At 36.9% G+C, this 13,520-nt stretch overlaps 1 protein-coding gene and 1 non-coding gene across 5 annotated transcripts in view; one reads left to right on the top strand and one right to left on the bottom strand.

Annotated features, from left to right (window-relative positions):
- The window catches only part of L3MBTL3 (L3MBTL histone methyl-lysine binding protein 3), a 123,392-nt gene that overhangs the window by 9,235 nt on the left and 100,637 nt on the right, over window positions 1-13,520 (top strand). The gene's annotated exons all lie outside the window — the stretch shown is intronic.
- On the bottom strand, window positions 121-246 carry LOC111820355 (U6atac minor spliceosomal RNA). The gene has a single exon (XR_002823904.1). It is a non-coding gene; the product is annotated as a U6atac minor spliceosomal RNA (small nuclear RNA).

The raw sequence follows: 13,520 nt of genomic DNA, 5'->3' as shown, positions 1-13,520 counted from the left end.
CCATGACCTTTCCTTGTACAGGTTGTGTTAGTTTCCCCTGTATTGTGTACTGTCTCACCCTTCACCCAAGATACCACTTGTCTATTGCCTATTTAGTATTTCCCTATCTAGCAGGTACACAAAAAACGGTGGTTAGATGCCACAAAGTAGGTGGCAATGCCTTAACCGTATGCGTGTTGTAAGGCCCAAGGGCCTCTTCCATGCTTGTCAAGGGGAGTGCTAACCTTCTCTCCTTTCATACAACACAAATGATGCTAATTTATGATTGTTTTGTTTCGTCAAGTTTCTGATTCTCAAAATAGTAGTTCTTAGAATATTTCTAAGAAAGCACATTTTCAAATTAATGGATCTGCACTTAAGCATTGGTTTTCTAGTACATGAGCAACAATGAGTAATTTTAAGAAAAAAAATAATACAAGGAAAACTCATACATCCTTTTTTTTCTTCACCAAGAATTGGGAAAAGACCCAATTATTGAGTTGCACTGGACAGAACACCTTGGTCTAGCTCATGGCCTTAAAATGATCACAAAGTGTTAACAAAACATTACTCAGATTAGGTTTGTGAATTACTGGGATTATTTATGTAAAATATTTCATTTGCTCTTTGTAAAAGAGATCTGTTAAGGGAGTAGTTATCAAAAAAATAAATAAGTAAAAAGGACAAGACGTAAATTTCCATAAGTGGATTCAGGAGATTGTGAAATTTACTCAGAAGTCTAAAAGGAAAGAAAAAACATTAAATGACGGATAGAGATAATGGTGGGGGGAAAGGGGAAGGGAAAGTAGCTTCCTAGAGTCAAAATAAAAAGTCAAAACAGGGAATATGACTAAGATACTCAACAACAGTGGTATAATTAGTGTTGTAATACTCTAACTAGAAGAGTATGCCCCATTTTTGTAAAATGAAATGAAGGGTCTTTTTTGATTCTTTGGGTGATTCTGTGTTGCAGTGTGAGTTGTATAAAATCTCTGTAGGAGATACGGTGCATTAGGCAGAACTTTAACCTGATTTAGAAGTATGCCATCAAATACACTGATTATAGGGCAGTGTTCTGTTTCTTCATTGAAGCTCTATTATTCAGTAAAGGAGTCCTGGTGACACAGTGGTTAAAGCGCTCAGCTGCTAACCAAAAAGTCAGCGGTTCGAACCCATCAGTTGCTCTGTGGGAGAAAGATATGGCAGTCTGTGTCCATAAAGATTAACAACCTTGCAAACCCTGTGGGACGATTCTGTGCTGTCCTTTAGGGTCACTATAAGTTGGAATTGACCTGATGGCAGTGGGTTTGGTTTTTTTGGGGGGGTGGGTAGGGGAGGAGGGTTAACTATGTGCCAGGCCATTTCATTATTGGACTATACCTTTATGTGTGTTAATTTTATGGAATTAAATTAGTTCAGTTACTAGAAGAACATTTTGAGTAGGATTATTTAGGCTCCAAAACCAGTTGTTTTATTTTTTTTTTTTTTTCTCATTTGTAACACTGATTGAACCCTGAACAGTGGATTGAAATTCTTAAGTGGTCAATTTGGTCTGGTTGTTAAGTGATCTAAATAATTTATCCTATTGCTTTGTGGTCTTAATTGGCAGATCCCATTGAAGCTTAGCTGTTCAGTCTTTTGTTAAGGAGGTTAGCTTCAAATGGTTATCGAGATAACCCTGTAAACATGAGAGAAATAAAATCTGGTCAAATCAAATCTCATTTATTACATACCAAACAGAAATCAAGTGTTATATAAAAACTTTATATAAAAATAGGAAGTAAAATAAGAAAAAAGAACAAGATACTACTTTTTTAATTGGGGCCCTGATGGTGCAGTGGTTAAAGTGGTCGGTGGCTAACTGAGAGGTCAGTGGTTTGAACCCACTCAGCCTCTCCACGGGAGAAAGACGTGGCAGTCTGCTCCCATAAAGATTACAGCTTTAGAAACCCAATGGGGCAGTTCTACTCTGTCCTGTAGGGTTGCTATGAGTCAAAATCCACCCAACAATGACTTTTTTTTCTTTTTTTTACTACTTTTTAATATTAAAAAAAAAACTTATGAACTGAAATAAAAAAGAACAAAGTACTACTTCTAGTGTTTTGTTTTTTTTTTAAGTTTATATTTAACACAAGCATAGAAATACCTGTGTCAGAACAGGTTCTTGTGCTTTTTATGGCCTTTGAATCCTCTAATGGGTGTAGAATTTCTATTATTATTCTTCTGGTATAGTATGTTGATGATATGGTAGCACTTTTAAGGATATTTTGGCCTCATATTGAGATATAGCCTGTACATAGAACATGAGCTTCAAATAAGAGTGTTACATGAGAGTATATGAAATATGCCATAGACCCCATTAATGTCAGTTTGTGATTTCAGTTTCTGTGTGCTCGCTAATGTATGTATATTTTTTTCTTGAAAGGCATTTTTCATTTTCTGTTCCTACTTTAGAGGAAGTAAAGTAGGTTAGGCCTCAGAATCTCAAATAATTCATCCTCCTTACAGTAGCAAACGTAGGGCAGGAAGTTGAGATTTTGTAAAGGTTGCCTCTGGTGACCTTTGCATATCATCTCTATGGCAGGAAAAACAGCAAATCAGATAAACCATTGCTGCAATAAACCAATGCTACAATATAAATAAGGTAGTTCTCATTAAAATATGACCAGTAGATAAAGGGGGACTATTTTTTAGAAAATATAAATAAAAGGGAAACATCTTAAAAATTGATTTCATGTTTAAACAAAGGATGGATTAAATTGCCACTCAAGTATCTACTTGATGTGGACAGAAGACCTAAACTGTCATGGATGTTGGTTTTGATGGTACTAAGCTCTCAGTTCTCACATTGAAATGTTTTAGAGTTTTGCCTACCTCAAATCTATGAACTTGAACCCTCAGGTCAAAATTTCACATCTCTCTACAACAGATCTCAATTCCAATATGTGTGCATTTCAGAGTTCTTATCAGGCAGGGTGAGTAGAATATCAAAGCTGGTATCTGTCATGCTTGATTTGAAAGGAAAATTTTTCTTTGTAGCAATATGTGTTTGTTGAGAGATGCTTGAAGTACAAGTTTAGATTTTTCTCTTATCCTTATTGAATAAGCCTGTTTAAGAGGTTTGAATTTAACTTCTTTTGATGTGTTCTCCACTGATACTTAAATAAGGAGAGTTTCTTGGAGTGGTAATGTTATGCTTCTGCCAAAGCGGTAAATACTTCGCAGCCTAGTTGTTAGCTAGAATTTTCTTTGGAAAATATGAGATACATGGACAAACAGATCTTTCTCTGATTCCCCCCGCTTCCCACCCTGTCCTGCAATTTTCCCCTTCTTTTTTATTCTTTCATTTGATAAATTTTTTTGATACCTGTGGTGGCTAGTCACAGAGGAGAAAGAAATTAATAAATCAGGGTTTCTCGCTTCCAAAACCTCCTGTCAGTAGATGATCAAAATACAGTGTAATAGGTATTGTAATAGGGTATGGGGTTACCCAGCCTTCTTAAAGCATCTTACATGCATGTATTTCAGAGCATCTCTCCCAGTAGTAGTCTAGCCCTCTTTCAGGGGAGGACCTATTGCTTTCATCTCTCTCTCTCCTACTGGCCTTTTGCCCCAATCTCTCACAGTACTTTCTGTTTGCCTCTGTACCCAGCATTCTTGAAAGCAGGTCTGTGAACCACAGTTGGTATGTGAGGAAGTTTTTATGCCTCCTCAGCAGAAATAGCCCAGTAAGGTTGCCAATGGCCTAGTCTTGGGCAGTTATTCAGAGATTACATTCTTCTTATTTTTTGGTTGTTAAAATGTTCTTTTCTTTAAAGTTACTTGGCACAACTAAAAGTTATTGACCTTACATCAGTCTCCCAAATTCCATTTTGAAATTTTATTTGTCCATCAGTCCGAGTCTTACATTGTTCTTAATCCCTGTTTTTTCTACCTTCATCTTGGGACTCCTGAGAAATCAAATAGGACTTTTTAGAGCAAAGGTGTTGGAAGTTATAACCTGTTAGCCAGTGAGATTGCTTTGCTTTTCATACCTCTGCCTCGGGAAGCTTCAGACATCTGGTAAGCTGGTGCTTGTCAGGAATGTGTAACCTACAGAGCCGCTTGTTTTCTTGAAAGTAACTGTAGCTCTCCTGTTCTGAGTGTCCACTGTTTACAAAGCACTCTAACATGCATTATTTTAAAAAATGTTTACATCTCTATGAAGTAGATATTCCTATTCTGTTTTACAGATGAAGGAGCTACGGCTGAAGAAAGGTTAGGTACCTTGTCCAAGGTTATACAGCTAGTAGACTGAAGCTAGGATTGATATCCAGGCACCAGCTCCAAAACCTACACTTTTCACCATTGTGTTATATATACATTGACTAACATACAACGTGTTGAGCACTGTAGCATAGCCCAAAGGGCAGTGTCTTGGAAAGTTAAAGTCTGCTTCTTAGCTGAGAGACCTTCGTTTTCTTACCTATAAAATGAGGGTAAGAATCCTTATTAGTTTTAAAAGGTAGTTGTGAGGGTCAGATGGTCTGATATTGGTGAGATCCCTTTAAAACAGTAAAGCAGTGAAGAAACCTTTCTGTGAGAGTATGTCTGTATCTCTTTAATGTGTTTTAGGCCTATTGGCTTTGCATGATTTCATCTCTGTGGCCTTATATTTGTGGATATTTGAGTTCTTTCTTTAGAGCCGGTGTCCCTCTCTGATGTCCTAGAGGTGTTAGAGAGCAAACCAGACAACAGTAAACAGCAAAACTGAAAACAGCAGGCAGGCCTTAGGAGACACGGGCCACTGTCTGTCTCTAGATCACTTTTTCAAGTCTGGATTTAATGTCCTAAGAATACTCCCCAGTATTTGACATTACAGGTCTCTACACAATGAGTCAGGCTGGGATCTAGGTCAAACGGTAGCATCCTTGTAGTTGATCTAAGCTGAAGATGAATCATCTCTATCCTGTAAAACGCTATCTACTTTCGTGTTATTTTCTGAATTTATTTTCCACAGCTTAGCATTTTCCAAAAGGGGGTTCCATGGAACTCGATGTACAGTAATAAAAGCATCACAAGATGTGTGGGAAACACCAGCTTAAACATCACTTCACGGATTGCTTTACTCCAGCAGTGTGTTCTGTGCATCTCACAGAGGTCACTATGGTATTATACATCTTTTTCACTACCAAAACTTTTTTTCATGGGGCACGAGTAAACGGTCTGCTAAAAGTTATGTTTTGGGGAGCAGAATCTTGCCCTAGCCTTTTAATCGAGTCTTATTTAAATGCCTTCACCTGCCCTCAGCTGTGCAGTCAGACCCGGGTGGTGGTGGTATGACCACTTGTGAGGCTCCTCCAGGGAAGGAGCACCCTGTGGGCTGTAGGTCCAGCTCCCTCCCCACATGCTAAATTCTTCTCCAATACTTCGGAGGTATTATTTTAAGAAAGCTGGCAGACCTTTTAGGAGCTGTGTAAATATGATGAATTTTTCTTATTGTTAACAATAAAATATTTACTTTGCATCTAGCAATCTTGGTATCTTGTGATAGATATAAACAGAAGTGATCTACTATAAGAAATGTTATTGAAAGAAAATAAAATGCAAAAAAAAAAAGTCACTGCGTAGTTTTTTAAGGTCACTCAGGATCTCATCAACTTGAGTAATTGTTAATTAACATTTTATTGACTGCTTACTATGAGACAGGCACTGTGTGAAGGTATTTCCTAGCTTATCTCATTTAATCCTCACCATTGCCCGATGAAGAAAGGTACTGTTACTCTTCACATCTGATAGATGGAGAAATTTTCATTTTGAGAGATTGATTTGTCCGAAGTCACAGAATAGGCTCTTGTCAAACTTTGGAGAGTGAAATGAAAGGAGGAAAGGAAGGAAGTGGTCTAAGGAAGGGTAGGGGGATAGAAAGAGGAACTTCTGAGATATGGCAAGTTTTGAGGGTGAGCCATGCAGTATTTAATTTGCACGTATGGAAGGATGACGTGGAGCAGAATGGGGGGGCGTTCAAAGCAGTTTTATATGCCACATTAATAAGGTCGTTAGCAGTGGGGGAAGTCATTTTAGATAATATTTCCAAAGAGTGCAAGTATATGCCACCAGGCACCAGGTACATAGTTACCCAGTTAACCCAACCAATTCCCATCAAGTTTATTCCAACTCATGATGTTAATCCCATGTGTGCTGAGAGTAGAACTGTGCTTCATAGGGTTTTTAATGGCTGATTTTTTCTAAAGTCGGTCACCAGGCCTTTCTTCCGAGGCAACTCTGGGTGGACTTGAACCTCCAAGCTTTCAGTTAACAGCAAGGACATTAACTGTTTTTACCACTCAGGGACTCCTACCTGGTTAAAATGGCTGATAATTTCTACAAAGTAAATAAAATCCAGCTTAAGTTGATGGTGTTAAAGTGGGATCATAGAGCACCAAGACATTGGATTCACACAGTGGAGGTTGAATTTTTTTCATTGCTTTGTTATTCTGTATAGTTATGATTTTTTTTGGTTCATTATTATGATTTTAGGGTTAGTGTTTGTAACTCACCCTTGATAAAAGACACATTGTCCTCCTAACTGAAAACTGGTAAGCTTGGTCCATTGCCATTAGGTACTGATACTTCCATCATGTCATCTGAATGACAGAATTTTAATCTTATACTCAGATGATATTTTGGAAGTAACTTAAACTCTGTTATGATTTTTGTACTTTATATTTGAAAAATGCACCAGTTCACTTTAAAACCATAAAATAAACTCTGAAGAGCAACCATAAATTCTTAAAACTATTTAATTGGTCTTAATGAACATTATCTAGACATTCTTTTAAATACAATATTTTGAAAAATAATGGTTTGAGCAGGAATGGCCAGGCTCCAGTTAATACCCTTTCTCATTCATCCTTATTCCTCCTTTTATCTGTAAGCCTAGACTTTTGCGCTAGAGGCAAAGGCCCACTCTTTAGCTTTGTGCTTGAGCACCTTAGGTTGGGTTGCTTATCTTTCTAAGGACTGTAATCTCCTCTTCATCTCTGCCCCAGGCTGGCTCTTCACCTTGAATATGCTGTAGGAGGTCAGCACCAAGGGGTTCTCTCCTTCCTCTGAACCTCAGTTTTATCCATTCATGGCAGATATGAGCGGAGTTGTATGAAAAGAGGATTATGGAGGTCACATAAGCTGTTTGTTTCTAGTGAAAATGAGATACAGTATATTCTTGGCATATCTTGATACATCCCAAGACCATTGCAGATTCTCAACTTGAGAAAATCATTGTAGCACATAATTCCTTCCTTAAAATTACTGAAGTATAACTCAAAAATTTAAATGATCTCTCTAGACCCTTCACTACTTATCTCACTTGATGAGCAGTTTTTTTACTGTCTGGAGCACTTATTGAAACAAATTCGCACATCTTTTCTACGTATTTCCTTTTGGAGCACTTGGTAGTTTTGTTCACACAGTGTGTCTGAGTCATCAGTGTATTTGACATCTCGGTCTTTAATTTATCTGAAATTTCTATTATGTGGCTAGGACCTATCACTTTCGGAAACATTTCCATATTCCCCTCATTCTGTCATCAATGCTAGCGTCAACTAGCAGTTAATTGTGTTTGTTCTTCATTTCCTAAAAAGAACCAGAGTTTTTATCACCATATTTACAGTGGTCAGAGCATACCTGACTACACGCATCCCTTGGACCTTGGCCAGGCCAGGAGACCTGCCTGCCTTGCCGTTTGTCTTCATGGCACAGGTGATTCAGAATCATGTCTCTGCAAAATGACAAATTATTAAATGTCATGAGAACTTCAGGCAACACTCAGGAATGGTAGAAACCACAACTATTCAGTTAGTGAATGTGAAGGACCTGCGGTATATTTCTGATACCCGAGTTGTGGGGGAGTGTACATCACTCCTCTTCTGCTCATCTGTTGAGCTGATACGTTTGCTTATGTAGGTAAACTACGCAGCAGCTGTGGGAAAGTTGATTTTCTTTAATGACTTCTTATAGTTGCTGGTGTCAGTGACAAATGGAATATTGTCATGGGAAGACATAACTCAAAGTAAAACTGTTTTAAATAAATTGGAAACAATTTTAAAAAGTACTGGCACAGTGGTCAAGAGCTAGGCTGCTAACCCAAAGGTCAGCAGTTCATATCCACCAACTGCTTCTTGGAAACCCTATGAGGCGGTTCTACTCTTGTCTTTTAGGATCACTATGAATTGAAATTGACTTGATGGCAATGGGTTTGGTTTGATTGGTGTTTTTTTTGTTTTGTTTTGTTTTGTTTGTTTTTTTTGGACTTTTCTGTTCTCAAAATATTTTTATTTAAAATTTTTTTAGTTTAAAAAAGTTAATATATTTCCATGATGTAGCAATCAACAGATGCAAAAGTGTGTCAGAGAGACGACTTCCTTCCATGGCTGTCCTTCAGCAAATCATTGCCCTTTCCTGGATACAACCAGTGTTAATTCATTTCTGATGAATCCTTTGAGAGATACTCTATGCATATATAAGCAGTGCACATATTTATATAGCCCCCTTTTGTTTACACAAATGGTGGCACACAGTTTGTGTACCTTGCATAAAATCAGTAGCATTAATACTATCTTGGAACTATTTCTGTATCAAAATGTAAAGACCTTTCTTATAGTTTTTTACAATAGCTTTCTGTATCATTGTATGGATGTAGCACAGTTGTCTTCTGTTGATGGTGCTTTGGTTGTTTCCAATTTCTTGATATTACAGACAGTGCTGTAGTGAGTGAATAACCTTTTACATGTATTTTCAAGTATCTATAGAATACATTCCTAGAAGTGAAATTGCTGAGTCATAGGATATGCTCTTGAAAATTCATCTCCAAAGAGGTTGTTCTGATTTATAATTCTGCTATCAATATATGAGAGGATCTGTTCCCCCGTATACCCTTATGAGTTTTGAACATAAGATGTCAACTAGTTTATCACCATTTAATGTTTCTGGATTACAAGTGACACCTGATAGCTTGGGGCTGCCAGGGATTTACTTACATGAGGATTGAGGTGGTTCATCCATTAGATCCAGTATCTCAAGGGAGAGTCAAATTGCACAGCTTTGGTTTGGAAAGAAGGAGCAGTGCAGTACAGAGGTAGAGAAGGGAATTCTGAGGACAGTGTTATATGTCATTTGGAGGCTTGCACAAGAGAATTATAATAAAAAAAAAGACCTAGTGAATAAAAGCTAAAATGAACTATTCTATCAAAAGATGACTTTGGGAGTATAATACAATTGTTTTGGTGCCAGCAGCAATGGTCTCTGCCTTCAAAAAGTCATCAGCTCCTTGATGAGGCATCCACAGTGGGCATTGGTGGAAGCACATTGGGTGTCAGTGTCCATGATTTTAGTTATTGGCAGGTGTGACATGTACTTTAATGGGAATCAGAAGCTGCATTGGTGTTTTTGGTGGACACCTGGATCCAAAAGCTGCTCCCTTTGACATGAGCAGTGGCTGAAGACCATTAGAACTTGGAAGAGGTTAGGAGGAAAATGGTGTATCTTACCTGGTAGCACAGAGCACCAGTCATGGTGCACTTTTAGATACGTCCATAGGAAATCTCAGCACCGTTAACGAGAGATTTGGTGTGGAATTTTCTGTATAACAAGAAATACTATTTGTGACTTGTATTGTGAATGACTCTTCTACCTACCTGGTTTTTGTGGCCCATGGAATATAGGCTAAATTTAGGATTATGGAATACTACCAGGGAATAGTTACAGAAAAACAAATAAGAGAATTTTTAAGTACTAAAAACAAAATTGTCTCAACTCTTACAAACTTGATTTGTTGAAGTGAAAAGACTTTGTATGTTTGTGTGCATATAAAAACCAGGGAGGAAAGACTTGCGATGTCACAGAAGCATCAGTTACTGTTTAAGTAATACTGACTTCTGGCTGTTCTGCTGATTAATAGGTGGTAGAAAAACACCTAATCTGTTGTAGCCACTCAGACTTTGGTGATACTAAAAGTAGCCACTGGCTTTAAAATTAGATGAAGGAAAGACAGCATAATAAATACTTTTGTGTTATTTTATACAAAATGTCCACAACCAATATGAAAACCATAGATGGAAACAATTTTTACAAATTTTAGATACCAGACTACAGGCAGAGTATACTATATAACATTAGCAGTATTTTATGTAGATCGTATGTTCTAAGTATTTTGTAAAATGTATAATAACCATGTACTGCAGGTTTTGTACAGTGCTAGCTTTTCGATTTTTCCTGCTTTCTACTGCTCTTTCTAGACACAGGATTGTAGCTGATGTGAATTTTAGATAGGAAACTACAAAATATATTTGTATGGTATGTATCTCTTAATGACATTTTGATAGTGTTCAGGATAACCTTGTACTGAAATGCATGAAATAAGTTTGGCCCTGGTAAACTGGTTTCTGTATTTGCCATGTTCCAATGATGTAACATAGGGAAAAATAAGTTTTGCCAGATTTTCAGAGGAAACAAGACGCTAAGAAGGTTAGACAGTGTTTGAGAAAAAAGTTCAGTGTTGGGATCAGAATGACCCAGGTTCAAATCCTGACTCTGCCTCCAAGTAATTGTTTTGGGTAAATTACCGAACCTCTCTACACCTTACTTTCATCAATGTATACACTGTATGAGAGGGGTAATGTAACCTATCTTTTTTTCAGAAAGAAATAAATAATGTATGTAAATTCTCTACTGCTTTGAATCCTTTTCTGAAAGAAGATGGGATAGAATTAAAAAAAAGTGTTTGTATTATGTCTGACACTTAGTAAACTGGTGAGCAAATGTTAACTATTACAATTATAAGAGAATGTACCCACCAGGGTAGTCACAGAAGGCACAGCTGAGGATTTCAGAAAATTTCCTTAAATTTCACTTGCCAGAGAAAATATTGGAACTGAGACTCTGGTTATCCAGAGATTTTACCAGAAAGAACAGTATAACTTTTTTTTTTGAAGGATCATTCAGGTTTTATCCAGTTTATCCGCCTGGGGAAAATTATCCTATCACTCTATTGTCTATCAGGAAAAAGTTGCCACTCTTTTATCACCTAATAGGGCAGTCAGTTTTGTTGCTGGTCTTTATTTACTGAGGTAGAAGCATACAGAACTTAAGTACAAGTCTTAATTCATTTAATATTTTCACTATTTCTTAGATTAATTATTCTTCAGGACCTCACATCCTAGTTCCTGTTTTGAGGATTAAGTCTTAACATTAGTGAACATCTGATGCGTCTTCAGATTCAGGCTATGTAAATTTTGAAATGATTAGGAATAGATTTTGTAATAAATGTCTAATATTTGGTGTTTTTTTGATGTAAAAGGGAAAAAAGGAAGAAAGAATATTGATGCATTTAGTAAACTTCAACAGAAAACAAAAAAAAAAACAAATAAACCCGTTGCCATGGAGTCAATTGTGACTCATAGCGACCCTATAGGACAGAGTAGAACTGCCCCATGGCATTTCCAAGGCTGTAATCTTTACGAAAGCAGACAGCCACATCTTCCTCCCACAGAACTGGTGGTGAGTTTGAACCACTGACCTTTTGGTTGGCAGCCGAGCACTTAACACTACACTACAAGGGCTTCTTAACTTCAACAGAAGATAGCTATAATTCACAGAAACACAGGTCTTTTCTATTAATTATTTAAAAATGAATATATGTCGTATATGTAGAGAGACTGCACTTAAAAAATAAAACCTTTTTATTATAGAATTTTTTCAAGCATATTCCCAACTGCAGTATGGTATAAGGAACCACCATGGACCTGTCACAGTCTTGACATTTACCAGCATGTTACCAGTCTTACTCCCCCACTTCTCCCCCTTGAATTATTTTATAGCAAGCAAATTCCTCACATTATGTCATTTCGTCTGTCAATTTCAATATGTGTCTCTAACATATGAGAAAAATTTCTTCTTTTAATCATCATCCCCCTAAAAAAACCAATAGTATTTCTCTAATATCATCAAATACTAGTTTGTATTCATTCTTCCCTTCCTGTCTAATAATAATCTTTTTTTTTTTTTTTTTTTAGCAGTTTAAACCAGAGTCCGTACAAAATCTGTGAATTCTGGTAATTGTTATTGGTTAACATAATCTCTTAAGTCTTTTTTAATCCAAATTTTTTTTAAACCCAAATTTCCTTTTCCATCTCCCTATTTTTTTTATTCCTTGAAATCTTTTTTTTTTTCTTGTTCCTTAAAATCTTTTTTTTGGCCGGGGGCGGGAGGGTGGTGGGCAAGTCATTTATACTGTACAGCATGATTTTAAAATAGTTTTTATTTAAAATAACAATAATAAACCTATTACTTGTTAGTATATATAAGCATAATTTTTTGTGGAACGAAACCATAGTTTTCAAAACAATAACCAACAGAGAGAGAAGTGGCATTGTTTTCTATTTTTGCAACATTCTTTAGTGTCTGTCTTAATAGAATACAGCTGAGTTTCTGATAGTCTGGATTTTGCTCCTTATATCTTTATGGTGTGATTTAACATGTTCCTTTGTCTCTGGCATTTTTTGTGAATAGGCGTGATCAGATTAGGCTTGATTCCCCCCTCCACCTGGCAATATTACTTCATAGATGGTGTTCTTAGTAGCCATTAATGACTCATGTCTAGAGCCATTAATTCACTAAGGGTTGCAAATGGTAATATCCTAGTTCCTCATGTATTTGCTGGAATTCTTTCTAAAGAGTAATTTCCTCTCATCAACTCTTTGGTTACCTTGAGATACAATTTGTATGGGAAAACATGATAAATCCTTGATTCTTTTTGTTTTTCCAAATAATGAGTTCCTTTGAATCTTCAAAAGGTAATAACTGTTGTGGGTTTGAGTGTCATTGTGAACTCATGGATTAAAATGAATTGATATATTTCAGTTCACTGCTGCTGTTATCCTTTCTTTGGCCAGCAGGAGCCTCTTCTAGTTGGCTCCAGAGTTCTTTTGATATGACCTCTGTTGTCTTTGAAAGCTTCCTCACTTTCTGGTTTGACAAGATATTCCAGGCTCATCTTGCACATTTCCTGCCACTGACCAGAAATCAGCTCTTTCTCTGTACAGACTTGATTCTTTTAGTGAGAAATGGTACTTAGAGACCACATTCTAGGCATTAAGGTGCTCAGTATTATTGATTGGTCATTGTTTCTAGACTTTTCCAATGAGGAAATAGGCATTTTTAAAAAGATAAAATATATCATGATTTGATACTATTAACTTCCATTCAAATCTAGGACCCATAGATCTTATATTGGTTGTTGATGACACCAGCATAATTGCTTATTTGTTTTATCCCATACTGCAGAAACAGCAAGGAACCCTGGTGGCTCAGTGGTTAAGTGCTCAACTGCCAACTGAAAGGTCGGAGGTTCAGACCCCTCAAGTGGCTCTGCAGGAAAAAAGACCTGGTCATCTACATCCACAAAGATTGTTGTTATTGTTGTTAGATGCCTTCAAGTTGATTTTTGACTCATAGTGACCCAATGTGACAAGGTAGAATTGCCCCAGAGGGTTTCCTAGGCTGGA

Source organism: Trichechus manatus, unplaced genomic scaffold, assembly GCF_000243295.1.
Source record: "Trichechus manatus latirostris isolate Lorelei unplaced genomic scaffold, TriManLat1.0 scaffold00002, whole genome shotgun sequence".
Taxonomy (NCBI): Eukaryota; Metazoa; Chordata; class Mammalia; order Sirenia; family Trichechidae; genus Trichechus; species Trichechus manatus.
This window is presented reverse-complemented; position numbering and strand designations above follow the sequence as displayed.